General features: G+C 45.5%; 1 protein-coding gene and 1 non-coding gene across 4 annotated transcripts in view; one reads left to right on the top strand and one right to left on the bottom strand.

The window, feature by feature from the left end:
• Positions 1-18802, bottom strand: part of STK32B (serine/threonine kinase 32B) — a 400933-nt gene that overhangs the window by 255722 nt on the left and 126409 nt on the right. The window lies entirely within an intron of this gene.
• Positions 10548-10620, top strand: TRNAC-ACA. The gene has a single exon. It is a non-coding gene; the product is annotated as a tRNA-Cys (tRNA).

The raw sequence follows: 18802 nt of genomic DNA, 5'->3' as shown, positions 1-18802 counted from the left end.
ATATTCATTAAAATAGTTCCCCATGGTACCGCTCCTCTCTACACCTTATTAGACTTTCTACTCCCCGCACAATGTTGATATACGTGGGCCTGCCTCACTTGAGATGTTTTTGCACAAATCACCACCATGCATCCTTAAATTAAACAGCACTCACTGCATGCCTGATGTTCGGATGTTCCCCGGATGTGTGGTTGAGAAGGGCGGATGGCCACTCATCTGCATTTGAACGTCCCATACAGGGTCTCTGTAAAGCTTGAGATGCCTTTAAGCATAACATCCAGACCTGAAACTGGTGACTGGCTCAGGGTTCCTCAGACATCTCATTATTCCTGGTACAAAGCTCAAGAGTGCTGACAAAATGGAAATTGTTGGAGTGTTTTAGACTGATGTTCCCTCTCACTGCACCTCATACAAAAGTGCAGAATTGGGAGGGAAAGACAGGATTCACCTTCTCTGTATAAATACTGTGCACAGCAGGAATTCTAAACATCAAGATCTCCCATTGTGGGATTTCCCTGATGGTCCACTGGTTAGGACTCTGCGCTTTCACTGTCAAGGGCCTAGGTTCAATCCCTGGTCGGGGAGCTAAGATCCAACAGCCATACAGTGTGGCCAATAAAAAAAAAAAAAGAAAGAAAATTAGGATCTGTCATCGTGTCTCTCACCTAAACACAAAGAGAAGATACAGAGTTTGCACGCGAGGCACCTCTCCACACATGGTCCCTCTAACTGGTACCTCCTTCCTCTTCTTTTTCGCTCCCTGAAACCCTGCCTCTTCCTGGGAATAGACTATGATGTTGGCATGGTCAATAGATGATGATGCTGGCATGGTCAGCAGACTATGTGATGGTCAATAGACATGACCCATGGATGACTCTTGGACCATGCGGCTGAATGTCCTGCAATGGGGGTGGGTGGGGTCTATTTCTACCCTCCCTCCTGCCCAAACCAGTCAGTCCCCCAGAGACCGAAGCATAGCAGCTCTCTTTCACTTGTCCTTCAGGACACAACTCAAGTATTCACTCAGAAAGAATTTATTGAACAAATGCCCAATAATCTTCTGCAAAAAAAAAAAAAAAAAAGGCAGTCTTATTGGGAATCAAAGACACATGCATTAAAACAACTATAAGATATCATCTTGTTTTGCTTCTGAAATTACCTGGTGAGAAAGTGGTGAAAGAGGCATTTGTAGAGACTATTTGTTAAATGGTCATGTTCTGAAATGCAATGTCACAGTATGTTTCCAAAAAAACCCTTTATTCCAGTGTGTTGACTTCAAGGAATTTATATTTTAAGCAAATTATCATGGAAGCAGAGAAAGTTTTATAAGCATCATAATAGCTAACTTTGACATTAACCATTGCTGGGCACCATGCACCTATTTTAACATCGATTCAATGAAGTTCCCACTCAGTGAAGTATGAACAGTCTATCACAGGAGTGGTTTGGATGAGACAGCATAACACATTTTCAAGAGAAACTGACATGCAGAGAGGATTAGTGCATTTTAGATGTTGCTATTTTGTCATTGTTATTTCCTCAAAAAGTGACAACACATGTTCTACCATGAAACATAACAGTGAGATTTATTCTAGTTAAGATGATACACTTCTGACATATTTAATAATATAATTAACCAGATTTCAAGTCAGGGAAACCAAACATCTAAGCATTTTGATGATTCTTCCAAAGGCATCTAATAAAATTCAAAGCCAACTCCAAAAATAAAGAAACTGTTAGAAAAAACAAGAAGGAAAGGATAACATTCTTAAGGATATCAGTGCAACTAAACAAGGGAACTAGTGAAGAAATATAGCTATTGGAAGTGAAGTGAAAGTCGCTCAGTCATGTCCGACTCTTTGTGACCCCATGATAGTCCATGGGATTCTTCAGGCAAGAATATTGGAGAGGGTTGCCATACCCTCCTCCAGGGGATCTTCCCAACCCAGGGATCAAACTCAGGTCTCCCGCATTGCAGGAGGATTCTTTACCAGCTGAGCCACCAGAGAAGCCCCATAACTATTGGAAAAGTAGAATATATTCACTCATCATTCAAGTATTCCTCCATTTTACCAATATTTCTGGAGTGAACTCTTCATCATCAAGTTCTGGTGACCCAGAAATGATGCATTCATTTTGGAGGAAGAAGGAAATAAACAGAATAAGAAGTAAATGAACAGGATAATTAATGATGATGACCTGGCTCTGAAAAAAAATAATTAAGAGTATTGACAGATAGAAGGGCTGCGGCCATAAGACCCTTTGCATCACACCTTCATCTCTCCCTGCAGCCATTGAAGGGATGTCACAGAATTCAGCCTGAAAACCACTGGTTCACCCACCATCATGCCATGTAGTCAAGTGAGACCAAGAGGATGGCAAGTGATGAGAGACAGTCAGCCCCAAACAGTGGGTGACATACAGAGCTGGGCACCTCCGGTTAGCTCTACCCACAAACCCTCACCTGCACCATCTACACAGGTGACGATGTGTTAAAGCCACAGTCTCTGTTGGCCACACTCCCCACCACACCCCAGTGTTCCTCAGACCCAACCCCTTTCTCCATTTAGTTCCTGTCTGCCCCTGTATGCACCTGAGTCAGTGAGTACTACTTTGGCATAACTTCTCGTCCCAAGGACCTGAGGATAAGGGTCATTTCTCAAGCCCACCTGCTCACAGGAAGAAGCCAACTCAGGTCCTGACAGATTGCATACCTGCTGCTTCTGAAGAGGTTTGAATGGAGATAACAGGGTTCGTGTCTGCCATGGCACCCTCCATCGCTGCTAGTAACACAGAGCATCTGATTCAAGGCCGTGGAGCCACGTGTTTATCTCAACTTGGACTATTCCTCATGAAATTTTCATCAGCTACATCCCCCACACTGGTTCTTCCTTTGGTTTTCTCGCTTAATAACAATATATCTTATCCTCAATTTTTAAGAATTTGTCACTTTAAGTAATTTGGGGAGCAAAACTATAGGATAGAAAAGGAATAGAAGAAGAGAGAAAGAGAAGGAGAAGGAAACAGGAAGAGTAAGAGAACTTTGCAGAGGGGTACCTGGTTCACAGCAGGCTGTCAGCATCCAGTATTATTGAGGGTGTGGGCCTTGTATCACAAGTGCTACCTGTGAGATGGTTCCAGGTGTCTCTGGCGTAACATTGAATGCCATCAAATGCAGAGCAAAGGGCCACTTACTCCAATTCCGATTGCATTTCCATCTTAACTATATCGAGGAGAAACTCTGAGTTTGATGCCAGCCTCTCTTCAATACTCTCCTATGACCTGTCAATTTCCATTTCAAGCCACGAAAGACCTGGTCTCAGGTTCACCACCTTGGCAGGCAACAGTATTTAGTTAGAATTTAATGACACAGTAAGTTTCAAGGTATAAATTCTTAGGGTTGCCTTCTATTTAAGACAACAGAATACAGCTTTTTACTCACAGGATGATACCAAGCTTTTAAGATCAAGTTAATCTAAATTAAAAAAAGGGAGTTGATGCAGAAATGTTAAGCCCATTATATGCAGGTGGTTTTTAAATACGAAGATGATGACCGTATCACCATGAGGGACCACTATGGGGTCTCTCCAACCTCCTTCTCCAGGACATCACAGAATCAATTTATCATCTGAAAAGTGGACAAACACTTTCCAAGGTCATTTCAACATTTTTTTTTTTTACTGGTTGAAATGTGCCTGGGGAATGCCAGGCTGCTAGCATAAGAAGGAAGACATGGAGGGAGGGGAGGCAGCAACAAGAAGGCTGGCATAAACATGCATCTGATAGAAATACATCTTATAAATGCCTCATTTCCCCACTTCCATCTGAGCCAACGGCCTTAGACCCATCCCAAAGAATATATTGGCAAATTAAAGGTACGTGCCCTGCCAATCAAAAGGAAAATACACTTCTGTTGTGAATTATGGAGAAAATAATTAAAAACGAAAGCCAAAAAGGATTTCTGAGATCAAGAAGCATTTAAGTGCATCGTTCCATTGCTGGGGCACATATGTTTGCATATTAAACTCAGCAAGTTATGGGGATAATTTATCATCCACACAAAACGTGTTCTCTGTGCTGGAAGCCAAGAATGCAGAGATGAAAAGGCACGGTCCCCACCCTCAAGGACCCACTGGGAGAACAAGCGGGCTCCCCATTTCTTCCATACATCCCTCCCTTTTCTCTCCCATCCACTGAGAAAGTACTATGTTTCAAGCCGTGGACTGGGTGCAACCATCCAATTCAACACCACAAATGGATTATCAGGTGCCCACCTGTGCCCGATCTGGTTTTAGATCCTGGAAACACAGCACATGAGATAAACAGGACCCTGGCCTCGGGGAGCTCATATTTATTCTGAGAAAAAAAAAATCCTTAAAGAAATGAGCAAACACCAGAGGCAGCAAGGAGCTGTGCTTTCTACATAAAACAGGGTGATGTGACAAAGAAAGCCTGGGAGCTGGATGAAGCTGATGATCCAGGATGGCCTCTTGTCAATGAATGAACCACAACCCTCTTTTGAGATGGTCAGATGGAACAGTCACAGGGCAGACTCTGACAAGGATCACCGAGAGCACCAGCCACATGCTGCGGGGACCCAGAGGAGGAAGCAAGGATTTCTGCTCTGGATGGAGATGCTCAGAGGGGATGCCTCTGGGAGAGGAGGGTTTCTGACTCTGGCTGCTTTTGTAGGTTTCCAGCTCAATGTGTCAACAACCCAGCAAACACATCGGGCTTCCAAGTCAGCAAACTTCCAGAAATCTCTTCTTGCACATGTGTTGAGAATGATGCTCTTTCTGCACCACCTTTTAAGATATTTCTCCTAAGCAACCTAAATGTCCACTGACAGAGGAGCGGATTAAAAAGATGTGGCACACATACAATGGAATGTTACTCAGCCATTAAAAAAGAATGAAATAAGGCTATTTGCAGCAACATGGATGGACCGAGAGAGTGTTCGAGTAAAGTGAGTCAGAGAAGGAGAAATATCATATGACATCCCTTATATGTGGCATCTAAAAAGAAATGATACAAATAAACTTACAAAACAGAGACTCACAGACTCAAAGAATGATTTCATGGTTTCCAGGGGGAAAATGGGAGGAAGGAACAGTTAGGGAGTTTGGGACAGACATGTACACACTGCTGCATTTAAAATGGATAACCAACAAGGACCTATTGTACAGCCCATGGAACTCTGCTCAATGTTATGTGCCAGCCTGGATGGGAGGAGAGTTTGGCGGAGACTGGATACATATGTATCTATGGCTGCATTTCCCTTCGATGTTCATCTCAAACTACCACAACATTGCTAATCAGCTATACCCCAACACAAAATAAAAAGTTTAAAGTTTGAAAAAAGAGATATCTCTCCTAGTTTCATACATGGCCAATAAAATGTGGATGAAAATGAAAAGCCCAATGTCACCTGTGAAGAATGTCACCCACCTCAGGAGCCATGGGTGGGTCCGTGCAGGGCAAGGGCCCTGGCCAGGGTGCCGACACCCTGAAATTCAGAAACGCAGTCAGAAGAGGGTTCACAGAGGAGCAACATGCACACCTGCTATTCCTGTTGAGAATCTGCACCAGCTGGATGGTGGCCGAGGCTTCCATGGAGTGTGGGGAGTCAGGGGAAATGGTGAGAGATGCTCAGGCTTTGGAGTGAGACAGATGGGGGTTAAAATACTGACTCCTCGAATTCACGGTCTGATGATGCTGGGGAAACCCCTCCATCTTTCCGATGTAAGTCTTTTCATCTACAGACCAAGATAACGATGCTCAATGCATCTCTTTCACTCATCTAGCACAGGAAGACAGCTCATGATACATTGGGAGGAATGGGCTGACAGGTGGGAAGCAGGGGAATGAAGTCAAGTCTTGCAGAGGCAAAGTTTTACAAGCAGAAAGAAGGGGCCAACACACTGTTGGGGTCACATTTAGATGGGGCATCAGGAGTGATGGAGGGGAATGATGGTCCACAGAGCTCTCACGGGCAGCCAGGAACATCTGAGGACCAAACTACTGTGTTGCAGGAGAGTGTGAAGATTCCATGGTCCCCTGGAAGTTCTGCACAGCACAGGTCTCCCTGGAGATCCAGTAGCAGGAAGCATGGTTCTCAAGGTCATTTGTGATGTGTTTTCTAAGGAAGGATCATCATCTTGGACTTAGAACCTTGCAAATTCCCACCCTGCCCCTCAGGAGCATGGTGGACTTAGACTGTCATTTACCACCATTTCTTAAACAGTTCTCAGGGCAAAAGCCCAGTTCAGTTAGTCAGTTCAGTCACTCAGTCGTGTCCGACTCTTTGCGACCCCATGAATCGCAGCACGCCAGGCCTCCCTGTCCATCACCAACTCCCGGAGTCCACCCAGATTCATGTCCATCGAGTCAGTGATGCCATCCAGCCATCTCATCCTCTGTCGTCCCCTTCTCCTCTTGCCCCCAATCCCTCCCAGCATCAGAGTCTTTTCCAATGAGTCAACTCTTCTCATGAGGTGGCCAAAGTACTGGAGTTTCAGCTTTAGCATCATTCCTTCCAAAGAAATCCCAGGGCTGATCATTCAGAATGGACTGGTTGGATCTCCTTGCAGTCCAAGGGACTCTCAAGAGTCTTCTCCAACACCACAGTTCAAAAGCATCAATTCTTCGGCGCTCAGCCTTCTTCACAGTCCAACTCTCACATCCATACAGGACCACAGGAAAAACCATAGCCTTGACTAGATGGACCTTGGTTGGCAAAGTAATGTCTCTGCTTTTGAATATGCTATCTAGGTTGGTCATAACTTTCCTTCCAAGGAGTAAGTGTCTTTTAATTTCATGGCTGCAGTCACCATCTGCAGTGATTTTGGAGCCCAGAAAAATAAAGTCTGAAATTGTCTCCACTGTTTCCCCATCTATTTCCCATGAAGTGATGGGACCAGATGCCATGATCTTCGTTTTCTGAATGTTGAGCTTTAAGCCAACTTTTGCACTCTCCACTTTCACTTTCATCAAGAGGCTTTTTAGTTCCTCTTCACTTTCTGCCATAAGGGCGGTGTCATCTGCATATCTGAGGTTATTGATATTTCTCCCGGCAATCTTGATTCCAGCTTGTGCTTCTTCCAGTCCAGTGTTTCTCATGATGTACTCTGCATAGAAGTTAAATAAACAGGATGACAATATACAGCCTCGACGTACTCCTTTTCCTATTTGGAAACAGGAAATAGTTCCATGTCCAGTTCTAACTGTTGCTTCCTAACCTGCATATAGATTTCTCAAGAGGCAGATCAGGTGGTCTGGTATTCCCATCTCTTTCAGAATTTTCCACAGTTGATTGTGATCCACACAGTCAAAGGCTTTGGCATAGTCAATAAAGCAGAAATAGATGCTTTTCTGGAACTCTCTTGCTTTTTCCATGATCCAGCAGATGTTGGCAATTTGATCTCTGGTTCCTCTGCCTTTTCTAAAACCAGCTTGAACGTCTGGAAGTTCACGGTTCACGTATTGCTGAAGCCTGGCTTGGAGAATTTTGAGCATTACTTTACTAGCGTGTGAGATGAGTGCAATTGTGCGGTAGTTTGAGCATTCTTTGGCACTGTCTTTCTTTGGGATTGGAATGAAACCTGACCTTTTCCAGTCCTGTGGCCACTGCTGAGTTTTCCAAATTTGCTGGCATATTGAGTGCAGCACTTTCACAACATCGTCTTTCAGGATTTGAAAGAGCTCAATTGGAATTCCATCACCTCCACTAGCTTTGTTCGTAGTGATGCTTTCTAAGGCCCACTTGACTTCACACTCCAGGATGTCTGGCTCTAGGTCAGTGATCACACCGTCGTGATTATCTGGGTCGTGAAGATTTTTTTTGTACAGTTCTTCTGTGTATTCTTGCCATCTCTTCTTAATAGCTTCTGCTTCTGTTAGGTCCATGCCATTTATCATCAAAGCACACACTCCTGAGAGTTGACAATAACGACGTGTTTTCTGTGCGTCTCCTCTGTCTGGCCATAATTCCTGACTTCCCCAGGCACTGCAAGGCTCCGGGTTGGGTGGGGGCTGAGTGTGGCTGGGGAGCCTGTTCAGGCATCCTTCCCTGTCCCCTGTGGTGTCCATCACTGACCCGGGTACAGCAGTTAACACAAGTGTGTGACAGAACATTCTTTAACCATAAATGTGCTGCCTCTGGTTTTACACACTGTGATGTAGTTTCATTACGCCCGTAATTCTTTGGATTTGATCACATAGCCTGGGTCATTCTGCTCTGCCTCTCACAGTTGCCTGTGCTTGGGCCCCGTTCTCAGCCCGCAAAGCAGGCTGCGGGTGGTCCAATCCCCGACTCACAGAGCAGGAGAGACGATTCAGGCTGCTGGGTGTCAACATCGTCAAGCAGCAGAAACTCTTCCTTAAATGAAGCCACATGTAGAATATGAAGAAACATGAACGCAGAATGAGGCAGGACAGAAACCAAGTCCCTAGACTTTCAGCCCCATCAGGCCCGAGTAACCTCTAAGGAACTTTCTGGGCCCCCCGGGTCTCCATGGAAACCAGGGAAGGACCAGGGGATAGAGTTTAAGCCTTTCAAGCCAGCACCCAGAGAAGGAAAGTGTCAAATCTGAAGTGAGTGGATACAATCCCAAAGACAGGTCTGTTTTCTCTTCAAAATTCTAATACAATTGCAAACAACTCTTCTTGCATCAGCTATAAAAATGTAGATGGTGTGACATTCTGGAAAGTCTAAGTTCTGCAGGAATCCTGGCTCTCTCCTGTTAACTGTGAGGCCCTATACAATCAATCACTCAAGCTTCTCCAAGCCTCAGTTTCCCCATGTGTAATAATGCCTGCCTTGGGGACCCGCTGTGGGCAATGGGGGCCAGGAAATCCATGAGGTGCCACTTAACTCGGGGAGTCTCCCTGACGCCATAGAAAATGCCATGCTTCTTCTTCCTCCACAATGTCAATTTCCTGGGCACACGCACCCTCTTCCCAGCACTTGCCAGAATCTTGAATTGTCCGTATTTTGATAATTATTGGATTTTTGCCTGTCTCCTGTCCAAACCAGGAACAGGGATGCTCCACACAGTTGAAGCCATGCCTTTTGCTTTACACATATAATCAGCACTTACGACCATACCTGGCACATAACAGGCACTTAATAAATACGTACTGGAGGAATGAACTCATGAGTCCAAAGACAGTGGGCGCTGGTGCAGAGCCCCAGTCTGATGCACAGTCTGTTCGTTTATAGCCCGAACCCCCCTCGGCCTCAGCTGTCTCTGTAAAGTGGAGAGGCCCAGAGCCAGCTGACAGGGCCCTGGGAATGATGAATGGCATGACCCCAGTGGAGCGCTCAGTGCAATGCCAGGCACCCAGCAGGTGCTTAATATAAGTTCGCTATTAGAGCAGCCACCACTTATCCACCAGAATGTAGGTCACTTCCACTCCTCAGCTTCATACACTTTACTCTGGATCACAGGTAAGGGGTGAAACCCCATGTGTCCAAATTAGCAAAATCCTTTCTACTGGGTTTAGAAGACTAAAGGGTTCGCTTTTGGTTTCCAGGTCAGTGTGGATTAGTGAGAGTAAAGAACCAAGGAAGTCGCCACCTACAGCTCCCTGCACATTATGTGGGGGAGACGGGACATTTACTCATTCCATCCCTCACTCAGCAGTTACTTAGTGAGCCATGTAACTTCATGTCTTTAATGCCAAGACATGATCCTGAGCCCTGGGAAGGAGCAGTGGAAATGCAAGAGAGTCTGCCCTTTTGGAATCCTTCCTTCCTTCCTTTGTGTCTGTGTGTGTGTGTTTAAATGAGGCATAGAAAATAAAGAAGATGAATAAGTAAAATGGATCATGTACTGTAAGGTTAGGAGCCGCCAGGGTAGAGAGGAACTCACAATTTTAAATTGGGTGGTCAGAGAAAGAGCTCAAACAGGAGAAAGACCTGATGGAAGTGAAGGGGTGTGCCCTGCAGGTGTCCCCAGGAAGTTGTCCCAACAGAGGAAACATCAGTGCAAAAGACCAGAAGTAGGGACTGGCGGTGGGTGTGTGCCCAACTGCTGGAAGAAAATGGGGAGCTGCCATGTGACTTTCAAAAACGAGGAACAAGGACACCATGGTTTCCAATTTAATTAAGCTCACTACAGTGAATACACTCTTCCCAAATGTATTATATCCTAATGCAACTTTTGTATCTCTTGGGGATAGAGCTTAACATAAAATTGCTTGTCACTGAGACTCCCTCATCTTTATCGAAATCCTTACATGTTTAATCACTTAGTCATATCCAACTCTTTGTGACTCCATGGCCTATACAGTCCATGGAATTCTCTAGGCCAGAATACTGGAGTGGGTAGCCTTTTCCTTCTCCAGGGGATCTTCCCACCCCAGGGATCGAACCCAGATCTCCCACATTGCAGGTGGATTCTTTACCAGGTGAGCCACAAGGGAAGCACAAGAATACTGGAGTGGGTAGCCTATCCCTTCTCCAGTAGATCTTCCTGACCCAGGAATTGAACCAGAGTCTCCTGCATTGCAGGCAGATTTCTAAATCTTCAACATGATAAAGGACATCCCTGGTGGCTCAGATGGTAAAGCGTCTGCCTACAATGCAGGAGACCCAGGTTCAATCCCTGGGTCAGGAAGATCTGGAGAAGGAAATGGCAACCCACTCTGGTATTTTTGCCTGAAAAATCCCATGGACGGAGGAGCCTGGTAGGCTACAGTCCATGGGGTCGCAAAGAGTCAGACACTACTGAGCGACTTCACTTTTCATGTTTAACTGCATTCCCTGCCTCCCACCAGAAACTTCATACACACAAACTGTTCATGGGATTTATGTTATTACCCACAGTTTTTCTCAGAAGGAAGTGTAAGAATGTATATATCTTGCTAACAAAAATATCATTTCCATAGATCTTTCAGGTACACATTTGATTTGGACTTCAGAAAGCATGGAAAGGAGGGCGGTACTATACCCATTGTACAGATGAAGAAACTGAGGCTTTACTCAATCTCTAACCACCGTATTTCTTCTTTTTAATTCCTCTCAAAGCATCGCTCTCATTGCTCATTCACCTTCAGACTATGAGGCTTATCCCTGAGCCTGGCTCCTAGAAGTTGAGTTTAGGAAGAGCAAATGCTTTGGTGTTAGACCTGAGCCTATCAGGGTTATTCTGGGCTGGCTCATACTGGCTCATGACAATTGCTGAATTTTCAGAAAATTTGCAAGCTGGCTGGCATGCAATTAATTTGGTATAAACCATTTCCTAGACTGTTATTGCTGCTGTAATAGAGTACTATAGACTGGGGGACTTATAAACAATGGAAATTCCTTTCTCAAAACTGTGGAGGCTGGAAGTCCAAGATCAAGATCAAGGTGTGGGCAGATTTGAGGTCTGGCGAGCATCAGCCTTCTGGCTCATAGATAGTTGTCTTCTTGCTGTGTCTTCACAAGGCAGAAGGGGAAGGAGTGAGTAAGGAAGCTCCATGGGGGCATTTATAAGGGCATTAATCCCATTCATGAAGGCTCCACCCTCATGAATTAATCAACTCCCAAAGGCCCTCACCTCCTGACACCATCCCATTGCAGATTAGGCTTCAAACCTATAAATCCAGGGAAGACACATACACCAAGTCTACAGCAGACCATGATGGGAATATTTACACCATGGGAATTGGCTGACACTACAAATCAGGGTTTGCATTGTGTCCCCTTGGTCTGCTGGTTGTTAACCATTTCCTGGTATATTGTTGCCTCTAATCCCAATGCCACCTCCTGTCAGCTACTTAATCTTGCACGAGTTATTTAACCCACCCATCCTCAGCTTCTCCAACTGTAAACTGAAGACAAGAACATCCACCTTGAAAGATGGTTTGAACCAGTGAAGTTGCTCAGTCATGTCCGACTCTTTGTGATCCCATGGACTGTAGCCTACCAGGCTCCTCCATCCATGGAATTTTCCAGGCAAGAGTACTGGAGTGGGTTGCCATTTCCTTTTCCAGGGGATCTTCCCGACCCAGGGATCGAACCCAGGTCTCCCACACTGCAGGCAGACACTTTACCATCTGAGCTACTAGGGAAGCGTTGTAAGACAGTTTAGATCAGGCTAAAATAGGAAAAGAGCCACGTACCATGGATGACCCAAATAGGATAGTGTTACTAAGATTTTAAGACATGGATCTTAAGACCACTTGATAAAGTGTGGGAAGACTTTAATGAGTACCAAGGACCATGGAGAGCCCTAATTACAGAAAAACACATGGGAAGTATAAGAAAGAGTCAGAGAAATGGGCACCAGAAGGGACTGTGTTGGGGGTTGGAAGGTGGGGAAGCAGAGGGCTCCAAAGACCACTGGCCAGTCCAAGGGAGTCCTGGCTTTCCCTCTGACCTTCTGCAAACTCCACACCCTTCCTGATTGATTGATGGACCACCTCCCTTCACTCACAAGAACTGTCTGACATAGCGCCCAATTCTACCCTGCCTCCAGCCTGGTTTTTCATGGAACAACCTGTAGCTCCTCATCCCTCCCTTTCCACAGTTCAGTGCTGACCCTTTGGATATCAGAATGGAGCTTGGACATTTTATAATCCCCACTCACTCCCTTAGGGATAACAAACCTATTCCACTTAAAAGTAAAATTTGGGAAATCTGACATCTTGAAAGCACAAACCAAGTGACCAGTGATACTGACAAATCCTTGAATAGTAAAAGGTGAGACAAGGACCCTGGACATGTCAGCATCACCTCTTGCTTCCTTCTAGTAAGGGAGTTGCCATGGTGATGGAGACTAAAGAAGATGCTGGTAATTGGAATTGAGAAAACCCCATGAGCATTTCCCATCTCTGACCCCCAGGACATGGTGGCCATTTGCTATCTCTATATTTTTTAAGTTACCCAGGCCCCCAGAGGACAGTGACTACTTAAGGAAAAGAACAGAGAAGCACAAATTGGTTAAAGGGGCTGTCCTCTCTCATCTGTAAGCTCTGTAAAGATCGGGAGTGACTATCTTGCTCACTGTTCCATCACCAATGCCAGCACAGATGCTGCAGATCCTTAACAAACACTGAAAGAATTAATTTATTGAACACTGTGGATGCTGAGAATACAGAGGCGAATGAGACATGGCCCCAATCCCCAAGAGTCTCACACTAATGGAGGAAACAGATGTACAAGCAGATAAATGTGATTGAACTGCCTTGTTCTGCTAGAGTCCAGAAGGAAGCACTACCTGTCGTCACGTGGGCAGCAACCCTGAGGCAGCTCGGAGGAGAAGGTAGTTGCTGGCCTATGAACTCCAAGATGGCAGGAGACAGAAGGATCTTCTTCTTCTCTGGACCCTTAGAAATTAAGACAGGGGCACTTCCCTAGTGGTCCAGTGGATGAGAGTCCACCTACCAATGCAGGAGACACGGGTTTGATTCCTGGTCCGGGAAGATTCCACATATAGAGAAACAACTAAGCCCGTGTGCCACAACTACTGGGCCCGCACTCTAGAGCTCCCAAGCTGCAAGTACTGAGCTCCTGCCCCGCAACTACTAAAGCCCACACACCTAGAGCCTGTGCTTCTGTTAAAGAGAAGCTACCATAATGAGAAACCCACACACTGCAACTAGAAAACAGTCCCCGCTCATCACACCTAGAGAAAGCCCATGCACAGCAATGCTGAGTCATGTCCAACTCTTTGCTACCCCATGGACTATAGACCGCCAGGCTCCTCTGTCTATGTCCATGGGGATTCTCCAGGCAAGAATACTGGAGTGGGTTGCCATGTCCTCCTCCAGGGGATCTTCCCAATCCAGGGATCGAACTCAGGTCTCCCATGTTGCAGGTGGATTCTTTACCGTCTGGGCCACCAGAGAAGCCCAGTGAAGACCCAGTGCAACTACAAGCAAAATTGAAGGAAAAAAAAAACTCTTTTAAGAAATTAAGCCAGTGCCTGGTACCCAGGAAGAGTCAAATAAATGTCTATTTAATGAATGAATACTTGTAGGGGGAAGAGCAGAAGTTCTCACAGAGAAGAAAGGGGAATCGGTATTCCAGGCAGAAGAACAGCAAGTGTAAAAGGCCTGGAGGGATCAAAACAACAAGATGAATGACAAGTTCCACTAATCACTTAGTGTGGCTGGAACAAAAATGCACTAAGACAGGAGCAGGTGTGGGCGTCCAGAGGAAAGACGAACATAATATCAGAGGCCAGGTTGTGAAGAAACGTTTATTCTGTGGGCTTTGGGGAGTCATTGCAGAATTCTAATCAGAGGTGGGGTGGGCTTAGATTTGCACTTCGATGAGACTTTCCCTGTGCTGTAGGCTAAATGTTTATGTCCCCTTCTCCCAATTCATATGTTGAAACTCTAGTCCCCTGTGTGAGGGAGACAGAGTGGCTTGGGGATAATCAGGTCATGAGGATGGAGCACTTGTGGTGGTATTAGTGCCCTTAAGAGTAGAGGCAAGACAGCTCTCTCCCTCTCTCTCTCTTTCTCAGACCAAGGGGAGGGCACAGCAGGAGGACAGCCATCTCTATACCAGGAAAAGGGTCTTCATCAGAACTTGACCATGCTGGCCCCCCATCTCAGACTTCCCAGCCTGCAGAACTATGGGAAATAAATGTCTATTATTTAAGCCACCAGTCTATGGTAATCTGTTACGGCAGCCTGAGCTGAACAAGACAACTTGTGTGTGGCAAACTGGTGATGACTAAGTGCTGAAATGCCAGTTGGGAGGTTGTAGCAATATTCAAGATCAAAGACGATTATTTTTATGAAAATGAAGCTGCTCAGTAACTGGTGATTCCTTATACAGGGCTTTGGTGTGTGCATGCTCAGTCTCTTCAGTCGTGTCTGACTCTTTGCGGCCCCATGGTCTGAAGTTGGCCAGGTTCCTCTGTCCATGGGATTTTCCAGGCAAGAATACTGGAGTGGGTTGCATGCTATCCTCCAGGAGATATTCCCGACCCAAGGATCAACCCCTGTTTCAATGTCTCCTGCACTTCAGGCAGATTCTTTACCACCGAGCCCATCAGGGAAACCCTGTACAGGTCTTTGTCCTTCATCAGAGGTTCCCTAAGGGAGTTCCTGTCTCTGTCCTCTCTACAACCTTCTTTCCTGTCCCCTGCTTCAGACAGATCAGCTCTATCATTCAACACCTTATGTAGTTTTACTCGAATCAAAGGTCTCAATGCCGAAGGAAAACTAGCCACTAATTTAAGTGGTTCTTTCTTGGCTTCCAGTGGCCTGTTAGAGACCTGTGTCATGATTCAGCCATTCACTACTCAGGGAAGGCTCTAGAAACAATACTTGCTATGAGAACTGTTTACATTAATTGCAGGTATCTGTTCTCATCTTGTCCTGCCAGGTATCCACCCCCCCATCCCCACAGTTACTTCAACAGCAAATGGGGCAGGGGAGGCACCTGCCCAGCTGTAAATAGAACATTTAACAGTCTAGTAAATGTAGTCAATCTGGTAAGTAGAATTGGATTTTGAAAATACAGTCTGAAGATACACACAAACTACCTCCCCACTACCATTGAGACAAAAGTCTTTAGTACTGAAAACTCAACCCATCTTCTAATAGTCAGCAAGCATGTCCTCATGTTCACTGCTAGATGAGGATAGAATTGGTCCAGCCAGCCCAAAGCTGATCTGAAGGACAAGTGTTAGTCTTACCAACAGCAGTGGAGGTCCCTGACCCAGCAGCCACATCAGGCCCAGGACCGTGTGGAGGCTTGTATGCATTAATATTGCCCTGCTTGGTCTTTACAGCAACCCTGCGATGTGATCACCTTTTCACTTCCATTTTCCAGAGAAGGAAACTGAGATACAGAAGTGAGACTCAAATGACTCTCAAGGCATCTGTACTAGTCTGCTCTGGCTGCCATAACAAAACCACCACCACATGGGAGACTGAAGCAGAGGAAGTGTATTCTTGCTCAGTTCTGGAGGTTGGAAGCCCGAGATCAGGGTCCAAGATCAGGACGCAGGCATGGTTGTGTTCCAGTGAGGGCTCTCTTCTTGATTTGCAGGCAGCCCCCTTCCTGCTCTGTCCTCACATGGCAGAGACTCGAACTCTCTCCATCTTCTTACAAGGCTACCATCCTTTTGGATTAGTGGTGGTAGTTGCTTAGTCATGTCCAACTCTTTGTGACTCCACGGATTGTAGCCTGCCAGGCTCCTCTGTCCGTGGAATTCTCACAGGCAAGAATACTAGAATGGGTTGCCATTCCCTTCTCCAGGGGCTCTTCCTGACCCAGGGATCGAATTCAGGTTTCCTGCATTGCAGACAGATTCTTTACCAACCAAGCCACCAGGGAAGCAGACAGGTAAAGATCACATTGGATTAGGGTTCCACCCTAATGACCTCGTTTAACCTTAATAGCCACCAAAAGGTCCTATCTCCAGATACAATCACATTGGGAGTTAGGGTACCAATATATGAATTTTTGTGGGGCAGGGAGAGGGTGGGGAGGAAACACAATTCAGTCCATAGCAACCTCTTCACCTACAAGAGGCAGAGCTGTTATTAGAACCTGGGAGATCAGACCTCAGAGCTCAAGTGTTGGAACTCTCTGCCTCATCTCTCCACCCCCTCCTCTCCCATGCCCTACCTCTCCAGGGCTCCTGTTACTGCACAACTCCTCTGTTTGGGGTGGGATATTTCATTGCCTTTTTCCTTTGCTCCAGTTGTCTAAAGCCCCAGAGAGCAGAACAGCTTTGCTTCAGAACAGGTGAAAATATTGCACTTGACAACTCAACCTGGATCGTCACAGGCTTGGGAACACCCATCATTCATTCTCTAGAGGCCAAACTGTCCTGAAAACTAATCAGTGCCTGGTCTTTGCCTCTGCCAGTTATAGAGCATGTCAGCAAAAGAGAGGAATGAGAAGGGGCGCAGTCAGGCGCTCCAAGGCCATGGTAATTCACCCTCCGTGTAATGAGATGAAAAGCTGACGTGTAATTAATTCAAAGCCATGGCGTCCTTATGAGCCCGACAAGTGATTCCACACCATGCTCCCTGCAAGCAGGGTGACAGAGCAGCCAAACAGAAGCCTTGCAGGAGGCGCTCCGTGCAGGGAGGAAGGGGGAGCGGTGGGCAAAGAAGGGAAGGGCCAGGGCCTTCTCACAGCAGCAGTGGTAGAAGGGCTGCAAGCGTGGGCCATGAAGTCAGACTGGATTCAAGTCCCATCTCATCCATCTACTAGTGGTGTAACTCAATTACCCCATCTGTAAAATGGGGACAGTTCACTCAATGCCAGCCCCTGTATGCCAGCTGTGGTCCTATACAACTGTACTTTTAAGATACGGTACTATAAGATTAAAAATGTTTTCTTTACTTTTGTGGGTTTTTTAAATAAATAATTTGTGGGAAAAGTACTTTAAACCTATTACAGTACAGTATTATGCAGCTGATTGTGTTAGTTGGGTACCCAGGCTAAATTTGTTGGACTTACGAACAAACTGGACTTACGAATGCAGTCTAGGAAAGACATTCATTCATATGCAGGGACTTACTATAAAAAAAGAATTACACACCAGAATGCAACCTGGTCGTGGTAGGATTCTAGATAACCATTTCCTTTTTGTTGTTCTTGTTTAGTTTCTGAATCCGGTCTGACTCTTTGCAACCCATGGACTGTGGCCCACCAGAATCCTCTGGCTGTGGGATTTTTCCAGGCAAGAATACTGGAGTGGGTTGCCATTTCCTCCTCCAGGGGATCTTCGCAGCCCAGGGATCGAGTCCACGTCTCTTGCAGTGGCAGGTGGATTCTTTACCACTGAGTCACTGGGGAAGCCCTATTGCCTTCTTATGTACATCATTTTCTGCATTTTGCAATAAACCTATACTGCTTTTCTGATCAGAAATGGTGCAGCCACTGTGCAAAATAGTCTGGAGGTTCCTCAAAAACTTAGAAATTTAACTACCATATGATCCAGCTACCCCATTCCTGGGTATTTATCCAAAGAACACAAAAATACGCATTCAAAAGATATTTGTACAACTATGTTATAATGGCCAAGATATGGTAATAACTTAACAGCCCATCAACAGACAAATGAATGGAGAAGATGTGGTGTGTGTGTGTATATATATATATAACTGATTACTACTCTGCCATAAAAATACAGATGAAATTTTGCCATTTGCAACAACATGGATGAACTTTGAGGGTATTACGGTAAAAGAAATAGATCAGATGGAGAAAGACAAATCCTGTATGATTTTACTCACATGTGGCATATAAAAAACAAACAAAAAATACATGAACAAACCAGATCAATCAAAAACAAACACATACATGCTGAGAACACAGTGGTTATCAGCGGGAAAGGGGCGGGGTCAGGGGAGTGTGAAATGATGAAAGGGGATCAACTGAATGGTGACGAATGGAAGCTTAATTTTTGGTGATGAGCACACTGGACTGTATACAGAAATATAATGTTGTACACAAGAAACAAATATAGTATTAATAAACCAAATGTCCCCTCAATAAAAAGTAAATTAGGAAATTTCTCTTGCGTGGCAATTAAAACATGAAGCGGTTTTATTTCCCCCAAATAACTGAAGTACTTGTGTGGCTGGAGACATGACAGACACACACTTGTTACCAGTCTCCAATGTATGACATTTCCCCACAAAAATGCCCATCTGAGGCATTTGGTAGGAGGAAGCTGGGTAGACTGGGAGGTATTAGAAGTCTCAGAAAGAGGAGACTTCACATGCAAAGGCTCAGAGGCAGGGAAACCACCGGCAAAGTGGCAAATCTAGGACACAAAGCAGAGACAAGAGCCAGCAGTGCGATGGAGAGAGTTTCAGAACATGGGTGGAACTG

The sequence above is a fragment of the Bubalus bubalis genome, chromosome 7 (genome assembly GCF_019923935.1).
Source record: "Bubalus bubalis isolate 160015118507 breed Murrah chromosome 7, NDDB_SH_1, whole genome shotgun sequence".
Lineage (NCBI taxonomy): Eukaryota > Metazoa > Chordata > Mammalia > Artiodactyla > Bovidae > Bubalus > Bubalus bubalis.
Note: the sequence above shows the minus strand (reverse complement) of the source record. Positions and strands in the feature narration are given on the sequence as shown.